Source organism: Arachis ipaensis, chromosome B1, assembly GCF_059453495.1.
Source record: "Arachis ipaensis isolate K30076 ecotype BB chromosome B1, ASM5945349v1, whole genome shotgun sequence".
NCBI lineage: Eukaryota > Viridiplantae > Streptophyta > Magnoliopsida > Fabales > Fabaceae > Arachis > Arachis ipaensis.
Window position 1 is genome coordinate 117,918,299 of NC_142436.1, and position 11,844 is coordinate 117,930,142.

Sequence of the window (11,844 nt, forward strand, 5' to 3'; positions counted from 1 at the left end):
CCTGCACTCAAAGTGGATTTTTTGGAGCTACAGAACTCAAAATGGTGCGCTTCCAATTGCGTTGGAAAGTAGACATCCAGGGCTTTCCAGAAATATATAATAGTCTATACTTTGGCCGAGTTTAGATGACGTAAAAGGGTGTTGAACGCCAGTTCTACGCTGCTGTCTGGAGTTAAACGCCAGAAACACGTCACAAGCCAGAGTTGAACGCCAGAAATACGTTACAAACTGGCGTTCAACTCCAAGATTGACCTCTACACGTGTAACATTCAAGCTCAGCCCAAGCACATACCAAGTGGGCCCCGGAAGTGGATTTATGCATCAATTACTTACTTCTGTAAACCCTAGTAACTAGTTTAGTATAAATAGGACTTTTTACTATTGTATTAGACATCTTTGATCAGTTTTATGCTATCTTAGACTTTCATGGGGGCTGGCCATTCGGTCATGCCTGAACCATTATCACTTATGTATTTTCATACGGTAGAGTTTCTGCACTCCATAGATTAAGGTGTGGAGCTCTGCTGTTCCTCAAAGATTAATGCAAAGTACTACTGTTTTTCTATTCAATTCAACTTATTCCGCTTCTAAGATATTCATTCGCACTTCAACCTGAATGTGATGAACGTGACAATCATCATCATTCCCCACGAATGCGTGCCTGACAACCACTTCCGTTCCACCTTAGATTGAATGAGTATCTCTTGGATCTCTTAATCAGAATCTTCGTGGTATAAGCTAGATTGATGGCGGCATTCATGAGAGTCCGGAAAGTCTAAACCTTGTCTGTGGTATTCCGAGTAGGACTATGGGATTGAATGACTGTGACGAACTTCAAACTCGCGAGTGCTGGGCATAGTGACAGACGCAAAAGGAGGGTGAATCCTATTCCAGTATGATCGAGAACATCAGATGATTAGCCGTGCTGTGACAGAGCATTTGGACCATTTTCACAAGAGGATAGGATGCAGCCATTGACAAGGGTGATGCCTCCAGATGATTAGCCATGCAGTGACAGCGCATCAGACCAGTTTCCAGAGAGGATTAAAAGTAGCCATTGACAACGGTGATGTCCTTACATAAAGCCAGGCATGGAAAGGAGTAAGACTGATTGGATGAAGACAGCGGGAAAGCAGAGATTCAGAGGAACGAAAGCATCTCTATACGCTTATCTGAAATTCTCACCAATAATTTACATAAGTGTCTCTATCCTTATTTTATGTTTAATTATTATTTAATTTTGAAAACTCCATAACCTTTTGATATCCGCCTGACTAAGATTTACAAGGTGACCATAGCTTGCTTCAAGCCAACAATCTCCGTGGGATCGACCCTTACTCACGTAAGGTTTATTACTTGGACGACCCAGTGCACTTGCTAGTTAGTTGTATTGAAGTTGTGAATGAAAAACGATTTATTAAGACGTGCGCACAAAGTTTTTGCGCCGTTGCCGGGGATTGTTCGAGTTTGAACAACTGACGGTTCATCTTGTTGCTCAGATTAGGTAATTTTCTTTTTGTTTTATTTTCAAAAATTTTTCAAAAAACTTTCAAAAATTTCTCATCTGTTTTCGAAAAAAAAATAAATCTTTTCAAAAATATATTTTTCTTCAGAATTTTTAAGAATGAATTCTAGAGTTTCATGAAACATGTTGAAGCCTGGCTGGCTGTAAAGCCATTTCTAATTCTTTTGGATAGGGGCTTCCAACCATCAGCATAGAGGCAAGTTAATTGGAATGTCAGCCGTGGCATGTCTGAGTTACATACTAAAGCTTGGTTGGCTATTAAGCCATGCCTAACCCTCGGATTGGAGCTTTAGACTAAGAATACAAGATTCCTGAAATTCAGATTTAAAAATTTTGAAATCCTTATTTTCTTTTTTCTATATGTTTTTTTTCGAAAAAAATATACAAAAATCCAAAAAAATAAAAAAAAATCATAAAAATAAAAAATATTTCATGTTTCTTGTTTGAGTCTTGAGTCAAGTTGAAAGTTTGGTGTCAATTGCATATTCATCTTGCATTTTTCGAAAAATTCATGCATTCGTAGTGTTCTTCATGATCTTCAAGTTATTCTTGGTAAGTCTTCTTGTTTGATCTTAATGTTTTCATGTTTTGTGTCTTTTCTTGTTTTTCATATGCATTCTTGCATTCATAGTGTCTATACATGAAAAATTTTTAAGTTTGGTGTCTTGCATGTTTTCTTTGCATTAAAAATTTTTCAAAACTAAGCTCTTGATGTTCATCTTGACATTCAAAGTGTTCTTGGTGTTCATCTTGACATTCATAGCATTCTTGCATGCATTCATTGTTTTGATCCAAAATTTTCATGCATTGAGTCTTTTTCATGTTTTTCCCTCTCATCATTAAAAATTTAAAAATAAAAAAAATATCTTTCCCTTTTTCACCCATAAATTTCAAAAATTTGAGTTGACTTTTTCAAAACTTTTTAAAATCTAGTTGTTTTTATGAGTCAAATCAAATTTTCAATTTAAAAATCTTATCTTTTTCAAAATCTTTTGCAAAAATCAAATCTTTTTCATTTTTCTTATTTATTTTCGAAAATTTTTAAAATATTTTTCAAAAATCTTTTTCTTATCTTTATCTCCTAATTTTCAAAAATAACATCATCAATTAATGTTTTGATTCAAAAATTTCAAGTTTGTTACTTATTTGTTAAGAAAGATTCAAACTTTAAGTTCTAGAATCATATTTTGTGATTTCTTGTGAATCAAGTCATTAATTGTGATTTTAAAAATTAAATCTTTTTCAAAACAAATTTCAATCATATCTTTTCAAAAATATCTTTCTATCTTATCTTTTTCAAAATCATATCTTTTTCAAAATTTGATTTTAAAATATCTTTTCTAACTTCTTATCTTCTTATCTTTTCAAAATTGATTTTCAAATTTGTTTCAACTAACTAACTAACTTTTTGTTTGTTTCTTATCTTTTTCAAAACTACCTAACTAACTCTCTCTCTCTAATTTTTGAAAATATCTTCCCTCTTTTTCAAAATTTCTTTTTAATTAACTAATTATTTTAATTTTTGATTTTAATTTTCGAAAATCACTAACTCTTTTTCAAAAATTATTTTCGAAAATTCTCTCTCTCTCTTATCTCCTTCTATTTATTTATTCATCTACTAACACTTCATCTCACCCAAATTCGAACCCCCTTTTCCATCTGTGTTCGAATTTTTTCTTCTTCTTTTCTTCTACTCACACAGGGACCTCTATACTGTGGTAAAAAGGACCCCTATTATTATTATTTTTCTGTCCCTCTTTTTCATATGAGCAGGAGCAAGGACAAGAAAATTCTTGTTGAAGCAGATCCAGAACCTGAAAGGACTCTGAAGAGGAAACTAAGAGAAGCTAAATTACAAAAATCCAGCAAGCACCTTTCAGAAATTTTCGAACAGGAAGAGGAGATGGCAGCCGAAAATAATAATAATGCAAGGAGGATGCTTGGTGACTTTACTACACCTAATTCCAATTTACATGGAAGAAGCATCTCCATTCCTGCCATTGGAGCAAACAATTTTGAGCTGAAACCTCAATTAGTTTCTCTGATACAGCAGAACTGCAAGTTTCATGGACTTCCATCTGAAGATCCTTTTCAGTTCTTAACTGAATTCTTACAGATCTGTGATACTGTTAAGACTAATGGAGTAGATCCTAAAGTCTACAGGCTCATGCTTTTCCCTTTTGTTGTGAGAGACATAGCTAGAATATGGTTGGACTCTCAACCTAAGGATAGCCTGAACTCTTGGGATAAGCTGGTCAAGGCTTTCTTAGCCAAGTTCTTTCCTCCTCAAAAGCTGAGTAAGCTTAGAGTGGATGTTCAGACCTTCAGACAGAAAGAAGGTGAATCCCTCTATGAAGCTTGGGAGAGATACAAAGAACTGACCAAAAAGTGTCCTTCTGACATGCTTTCAGAATGGACCATCCTGGACATATTCTATGATGGTCTGTCTGAATTAGCTAAAATGTCATTGGATACCTCTGCAGGTGGATCCATTCACTTAAAGAAAACGCCTGCAGAAGCTCAAGAACTTATTGACATGGTTGCTAATAACCAGTTCATGTACACTACTGAGAGGAATCCTGTGAGTAATGGGACGCCTATGAAGAAGGGAGTTCTTGAAATTGATACTCTGAATGCCATATTGGCTCAGAATAAAATATTGACTCAGCAAGTCAATATGATTTCTCAGAGTCTGAATGGAATGCAAGCTGCATCCAACAGTACTCAAGAGGCATCTTCTAAAGAAGAAGCTTATGATCCTGAAAACCCTGCAATAGCAGAGGTTAATTACATGGGTGAACCTTATGGAAACACCTATAACCCCTCATGGAGAAATTACCCAAATCTCTCATGGAAGGATCAACAAAAGCCTCAACAAGGCTTTAATAATGGTGGAAGAAATAGGTTTAACAATAGTAAACTTTTTCCATCATCCACTCAGCAACAGACAGAGAACTCTGAACAAAATACCTCTAATTTAGCAAACTTAGTCTCTGATCTATCTAAGGCCACTGTAAGTTTCATAAATGAAACAAGGTCCTCCATTAGAAATTTAGAGGCACAAGTGGGCCAGCTGAGTAAAAGGATCACTGAAATCCCTCCTAGTACTCTCCCAAGCAATACAGAAGAAAATCCAAAAGGAGAGTGCAAGGCCATTGACATAGTCAACACAGCCGAACCTGGAGAGGAAGGGGAGGACGTAAATCCCAGTGAGGAAGACCTCCTGGGACATCTAGTGATCAATAAGGAGTTTTCCTTTGAGGAACCAAAGGAATATGAGACTCATCTAGAGACCATAGAGATTCCATTGAACCTCCTTATGCCCTTCATGAGCTCTGACGAGTATTCATCTTCTGAAGAGAATGAGGATGTTACTGAAGAGCAAGTTACCAAGTACCTTGGTGCAATCATGAAGCTGAATGCCAAATTATTTGGTATTGAGACTTGGGAAGATGAACCTCCCTTGTTCACCAATGAACTAAGTGATCTGGATCAACTGACATTGCCTCAGAAGAAATAGGATCCTGGAAAGTTTGTAATACCTTGTACCATAGGCAACATGATCTTTGAAAAGGCTCTGTGTGACCTTGGTTCAGAGATAAACCTCATGCCCCTCTCTATAATAGAGAAACTGGGAATCTTTGGGGTGCAAGCTACTAAAATCTCATTAGAGATGGCAGACAATTCAAGAAAACAGGCTTATGGACAAGTAGAGGACGTGTTAGTAAAGGTTGAAGGCCTTTACATCCCTGCTGATTTCATAATCCTTGATACTGGGAAGGATGAGGATGAATCCATCATCCTTGGAAGACCTTTCCTAGCCACAGCAAGAGCTGTGATTGATGTTGACAGAGGTGAATTAGTCCTTCAATTGAATGAGGACTCCCTTGTATTTACAACTCAAGGTTACCCTTCTGTAAACATGGAAAAGAGGCACAATAAGCTTCTCTCAAAACAGAGTCAACTAGAGCCCCCACAGTCAAACTCTAAGTTTGGTGTTGGGAGGCCACAACCAAACTCTAAGTTTGGTATTGAACTCCCATATCCAAACTCTAAGTTTGGTGTTGGGAAGTCTCAACAATGCTCTGAACATCTGTAAGGCTCCATGAGAGCCCACTGTCAAGCTATTGACATTAAAGAAGCGCTTGTTGGGAGGCAACCCAATTTTTATTTATCTAATTTTATTTTTCTTGTTCTTTCATGTTTTATTAGGTTCATGATCATGTGGAGTCACAAAATAAATATAAAAATTGAAAATAGAATCAAAAACAGCAGAAGAAAAATCACACCCTGGAGGAAGACCTTACTGGCGTTTAAACGCCAGTAAGAAGCATCTGGTTGGCGTTCAACGCCAGAACAGAGCATGGTTCTGGCGCTGAATGCCCAAAATGGGCAGCATCTGGGCGTTTGAACGCCAGAATTGCACCTTGGAGAAGAGCTGGCGCTGAATGCCCAGAACAAGCATGGTTCTGGCGTTCAACGCCAGAAATGGGCAACAAATGGGCGTTCAACGCCCAGAACAAGCACCAATCTGGCGCTGAACGCCCAGAGTTATGCACAAGGGTATTTTGCATGCCTAATTTGGTGCAAGGTTGTAAATCCTTAAACACCTCAGGATCTGTGGACCCCACAGGATCACCTCAGGATCTGTGGACCCCACAGGATCCCCACCTACCTCCACTCACTTCTTCTCACCCCTCTTTCACACAATCCCATAAACACTCTTCCCCAAAACTCTTCACCAATCACCTCAATCTCTCTTCCCTATAACCACTTCACCACTCACATCCATCCACTCTTCCCCATAAATCTACCTCATAAACCCCACCTACCTTCAAAATTCAAAATCAATTTCCCACCTAAAACCCACCCTTATGGCCGAACCTTACCCCCCTCCCTTCCCTATATAAAGCCCTCCATTCTTCTTCATTTTCACACAACACAACTGATGAGCGGATATTTTATACGCTTTTTGGGGATAATTTCATATAGTTTTGAGTATGTTTTAGTTAGTTTTTAGTTTATTTCCAGTAGTTTTTAGGAAAAATTCATATTTCTGGACTTTACTATGAGTTGTGTGTTTTTCTGTAATTTCAGGTATTTTTCTGGCTGAAATTGAAGGAGCTGAGCAAAAATCTGATTCAGGCTGAAAAAGGACTGCTGATGCTGTTGGATTCTAACCTCCCTGCACTCAAAGTGGAATTTCTGGAGCTACAGAACTCGAAATGGCGTGCTTCCAATTGCGTTGGAAAGTAGACATCCAGGGATTTCCAGAAATATATAATAGTCCATACTTTGCACAAGAATAGATGACGTAAACTGGCGTTCAACGCCAGTCCTCTGCCCAATTCTGGCGTCCAGCGCCAGAAAAGGATCAAAAACTGGAGTTGAACGCCCAAACTGGCACAAAAACTGGCGTTCAACTCCACAAATGGCCTCTGCACGTGAATTGCTTAAAGTCTCAGCCCCAGCACACACCAAGTGGGCCCCAGCACACCAAGTGGGCCCCAGAAGTGGATCTCTGCATCATCCATCATAGTCCACTCATATTTTGTAACCCTAGGCTACTGGTTTAGTATTTAAACAACTTTTAGAGACTTATTTTGCATCTCATGACATTTCAGATCTAAACTTTGTATTCTCTGACGGCATGAGTCTCTAAACCCCATTGTTGGGGGTGAGGAGCTCTGCTGTGTCTCGATGAATTAATGCAAGTATTTCTGTTTTCCATTCAAACACGCTTGTTCCTATCTAAGATGTTCATTCGCGTTTAACTGTGATGGAGGTGATGAGCTGTGACACTCATCACCTTCCTCAAATTATGAACGTGTGCCTGACAACCACCTCCATTCTATATACGATTGAATGAGTATCTCTTAGATTCCTTAATCAGAATCTCCGTGGTATAAGCTAGAACTGATGGTAGCATTCATGAGAATCCGGAAAGTCTAAACCTTGTCTGTGGTATTCCGAGTAGGATTCAAGGATTGAATGACTGTGACGAGCTTCAAACTCTTGAAGGCTGGGCGTTAGTGACAGACGCAAAAGGATAGTAAATCCTATTCCAACCGGATCGAGAACCAACCGGTGATTAGCCGTACTGTGACAGAGCGCGTGAGCGTAGTTTTCACTGGAAGGATGGAAGGTAGCCATTGACAACGGTGATCCACCAACACACAGCTTGCCATAGGAGGACGTGCGTGCGTGAACAAGAAGACAGAGGAAAGCAGAGATTCAGAAGACAAAGCATCTCCAGAACTCCAACATATTCTCCATTACTGCATAACAAGTAACCTTTAATCCATGCTCTATTGTTTATTCGCAATTCAACTGATAAACATAATTGACTTCCTGACTAAGATTTACAAGATAACCATAGATTGCTTCAAACCAACAATCTCCGTGGGATTCGACCCTTACTCACGTGAGGTATTACTTGGACGACCCAGTGCACTTGCTGGTTAGTGGTACGCGTTGTGAAAAGTGTGACTCACAATTCGTGCACCAAGTTTTTGGCGCCGTTGCCAGGGATTGTTCGTGTTTGAACAACTGACGGATTATTTTGTTGTTTAGATTAGGAAAAATTTTTCTTTTTTTGGTTTAGAGTCTTTTATTATTTATCCCTTGTTAAAATACTTTAAACTTATAGCTCAGTTATTTAGAACGTGGTGTTTATGTTCATGATAATTGGCTATCATATTTTTTTTAAAACCCTTTTTCAAAAATAATTTTTCTATTAAATCCTGTGCCAAACTTTAAGTTTGGTGTTTTCAAAAATAATCTTTCTTAAAAATTTTGAAGGTCCCATAACTCATTTGGCTAGAGCGTTAATCTGTGTTCTTGGTAATTGGGTTAGAGTCTTTTATATTCTTTTCAAAACCTTCTTTTTCATAAATAATATTTTCTCTATTAAATTTTGTGCCAAACTTAAAGTTTGGTGTTTTCTTGTTGATTTCCCTTTGGTTTTCGAAAATTTTGGTGTGGTTTTCTAAAAATTTTAAGTTTGGTGTTCTTTCTTCATGTTCTTGTGTTCTTGTGAGTCTTCAAAGTGTTCTTGAGTTTTCCTTGTGTCTTGATCTTAAAATTTTTAAGTTTGGTGTTCCTTGGTGTTTTCCCTCCAAATTTTTCGAAAACAAGGAGCATTAGATCTAAAAATTTTAAATCTTGTACTGTCTTATTGTGTTTCTCTCTCCTCACTAAATTCAAAAAAATTATCTTTTCAAAATATCTCTTCTAACTTCCTAACTTCTTATCTTTTCAAGATTTGTTTCAACTAACTAACTAACTTTTTGTTTGTTTCTTAACTTTTTCAAAACTACCTAACTAACTCTCCCTCTCTCTAAATTTCGAAAATATCTTCCCTCTTTTTCAAAAATTTCTTTTTTTATTAACTAATTAATTTCTTTTTTTTATAAACGAAAAAAAAAATTTAATTTCAAAATTCAAATTCTTTTTAGTTATTTTATTTTATTTAAGTATTTACTTCTTATAAAATAAAATAAATAAAAAGATAAATCAGTCCAAGTTATATCCATATATCCATCATGGACATAAGTGGAAATGAACAGTCCAGGAGGACTCTGGGGTCATATTCTAACCCCTCTACTGCTTCATATGGGAGTAGCATATGCATACCCTCTATTGGAGTTAGTAGCTTTGAGTTGAATCCTCAGCTCATTATCATGGTGCAGCAAAGTTGCCAGTATTCCAGTCTTCCACAGGAAGAACCTACAGAGTTTCTGGCACAATTTTTACAAATTGCTGACACAGTACATGATAAGGAAATAGATCAGGATGTCTACAGACTATTACTGTTTCCATTTGCTGTAAAAGATCAAGCTAAGAGGTGGTTAAATAACCAACCTAAGGCCAGCATAAGAACATGGAAACAGCTGACAGAAAAATTCCTGAATCAGTATTTTCCTCCAAAAAGGATGACACAGCTAAGGCTGGACATCCAAGGCTTTAAACAAGGAGATAATGAATCTCTTTATGATGCCTGGGAGAGATACAGAGAGATGCTACGAAAATGCCCCTCTGAAATGTTTTCAGAGTGGGTTCAATTAGACATCTTCTACTATGGGCTTGCAGAAGGAGCTCAGATGTCTTTAGATTACTCAGCTGGTGGATCTATCCATATGAGAAAGACAATTGAAGAAGCTCAAGAGCTCATTGATACAGTTGCCAGGAATCAGCATCTGTATCTGAGCAGCAACCCTTCCATGAATGAAGAGGTTAAAACAGTAACTGCTGAATTCAGTACTGTAAAACAAGCTGCTGAATTCAATCAGCAATTAGATTTTCTAACAAAACAGCTAGCTGAATTCAAAGACAGGTTACAGGAGACAAGGATAGCTAATATACATATGGACGAACAGTTTAAGCAAACAAAGCAGCAGCTATCAAAGCAAATAGCAGAAGAATGCCAAGCAGTTCAATTAAGAAGTAGGAAAACATTAAATACCCCACCTCAAGGCATCAAAAATTCAAGAAATGAGCGACCCACCAAAGATTCCCCTGAGGACAGTAAGAGCCCAGGGAAAAATAATTCTGGCACTAAAATGCCAGAAAATGGGTGGAAGGCTGGCGCTAAACGCCCAGACCATGCCCAAAACTGGCGTTCAGCGCCAGAAACAAGGCAGGATTGGCGTTCAATGCCAGAAATGGGCTATAATCTGGCGTTGAACGCCCAAAATGGGCACATTTCTGGCGTTCAGGCGCCAGGAACAGACAGTGAGTTGGCGTCTAACGTCACTCTAGCTTCTGACTCTGGTACTCAATTGCCAGTGAGGGATCAGACACACACAAGTGCTGACAACAACCCTTCTAAAAAGGCTTCTTTAACCACTAAGGTTGAGGAATATAAAGCCAAGATACCTTATCCTCAAAAACTCCGGAAAGAGGAGCAGGATAAGCAATTTGCTCGCTTTGCAGATTATCTAAGGACTCTTGAAATAAATATTCCTTTTACAGAGGCACTTGAGCAAATACCTTCTTATGCCAAGTTCATGAAAGAGATCTTGAGTCATAAAAAGGAGTGGAGAGAAACAGAAAGAGTTCTCCTCACTGAAGAATGCAGTGCAGTCATTCTGAAAAGCTTTCCTGAAAAGCTTAAAGACCCTGGGAGTTTTCTGATACCATGCATATTGGAAGGTGATTGCACCAAGACAGCCTTATGCGATCTTGGGGCAAGCATCAACCTAATACCTGCATCCACTATCAGGAAGCTTGGCTTAACTGAAGAAGTTAAACCAACCCGGATATGTCTCCAACTTGCTGATGGTTCCACTAAATACCCATCAGGCGTGATTGAAGACATGATTGTCAGAGTTGGGCCATTCGCCTTTCCCACTGACTTTGTTGTGCTGGAAATGGAGGAGCACAAGAGTGCCACTCTCATTCTAGGAAGACCCTTCCTAGCAACTGGACGATCCCTCATTGACGTCCAATAGGGGGAAATAACCCTGAGAGTCAACGATGACGAGTTCAAGTTGAACGCTATCAAAGCCATGCAGCATCCAGACACATCAACAGACTGCATGAAAGTTGACCTTATTGACTCTTTGGTAGAAGAGATCAACATGGCTGAGAGTCTCGAATCAGAGTTGGAAGACATCTTTAAAGATGTTCAGCCTGATTTGGAGGATTCAGGGGACATGAAAGAGCCTCTGAACTTTCTTCTGAAAGAGGAAAAACCTCCTAACCCAGAGCTCAAGCCACTGCCACCATCCTTGAAATATGCATTTCTAGGAGAAGGTGACACCTTTCCAGTGATCATAAGCTCTGCTTTAAATTCACAGGAAGAGGAAGCACTTATTCAAGTGCTAAGGACACACAAGACAGCTCTTGGGTGGTCCATAGGTGACCTTAAGGGCATAAGCCCAGCTAGATGCATGCATAAAATCCTACTGGAGGATAATGCCAAACCAGTGGTTCAACCACAGAGGCGGCTAAATCCAGCCATGAAGGAAGTGGTGCAGAAAGAGGTCACCAAATTACTAGAGGCTGGGATTATTTATCCCATTTCTGATAGCCCCTGGGTGAGCCTTGTTCAAGTCGTCCCAAAAAAGGGAGGCATGACAGTGATTCATAATGAAAAAAATGAACTGGTTCCTACAAGAACAGTTACAGGGTGGCGCATGTGTATTGACTACAGAAGGCTCAATACAGCCACCAGAAAGGATCATTTTCCTTTACCATTCATAGACCAGATGCTAGAGAGACTAGCAGGTCATGATTATTACTGCTTTTTGGATGGCTACTCAGGCTATAACCAGATTGCAGTAGATCTCCAGGATCAAGAGAAAACAGCATTCACA

At 38.6% G+C, this 11,844-nt stretch overlaps 1 non-coding gene across 1 annotated transcript; it reads right to left on the reverse strand.

Annotated features, from left to right (window-relative positions):
* Positions 1–3,824: 3,824 nt before the first annotated feature.
* Positions 3,825–3,932, reverse strand: LOC148578079 (small nucleolar RNA R71). The gene has a single exon (XR_015904686.1). It is a non-coding gene; the product is annotated as a small nucleolar RNA R71 (small nucleolar RNA).
* Between the last annotated feature and the right edge of the window lie 7,912 nt (positions 3,933–11,844).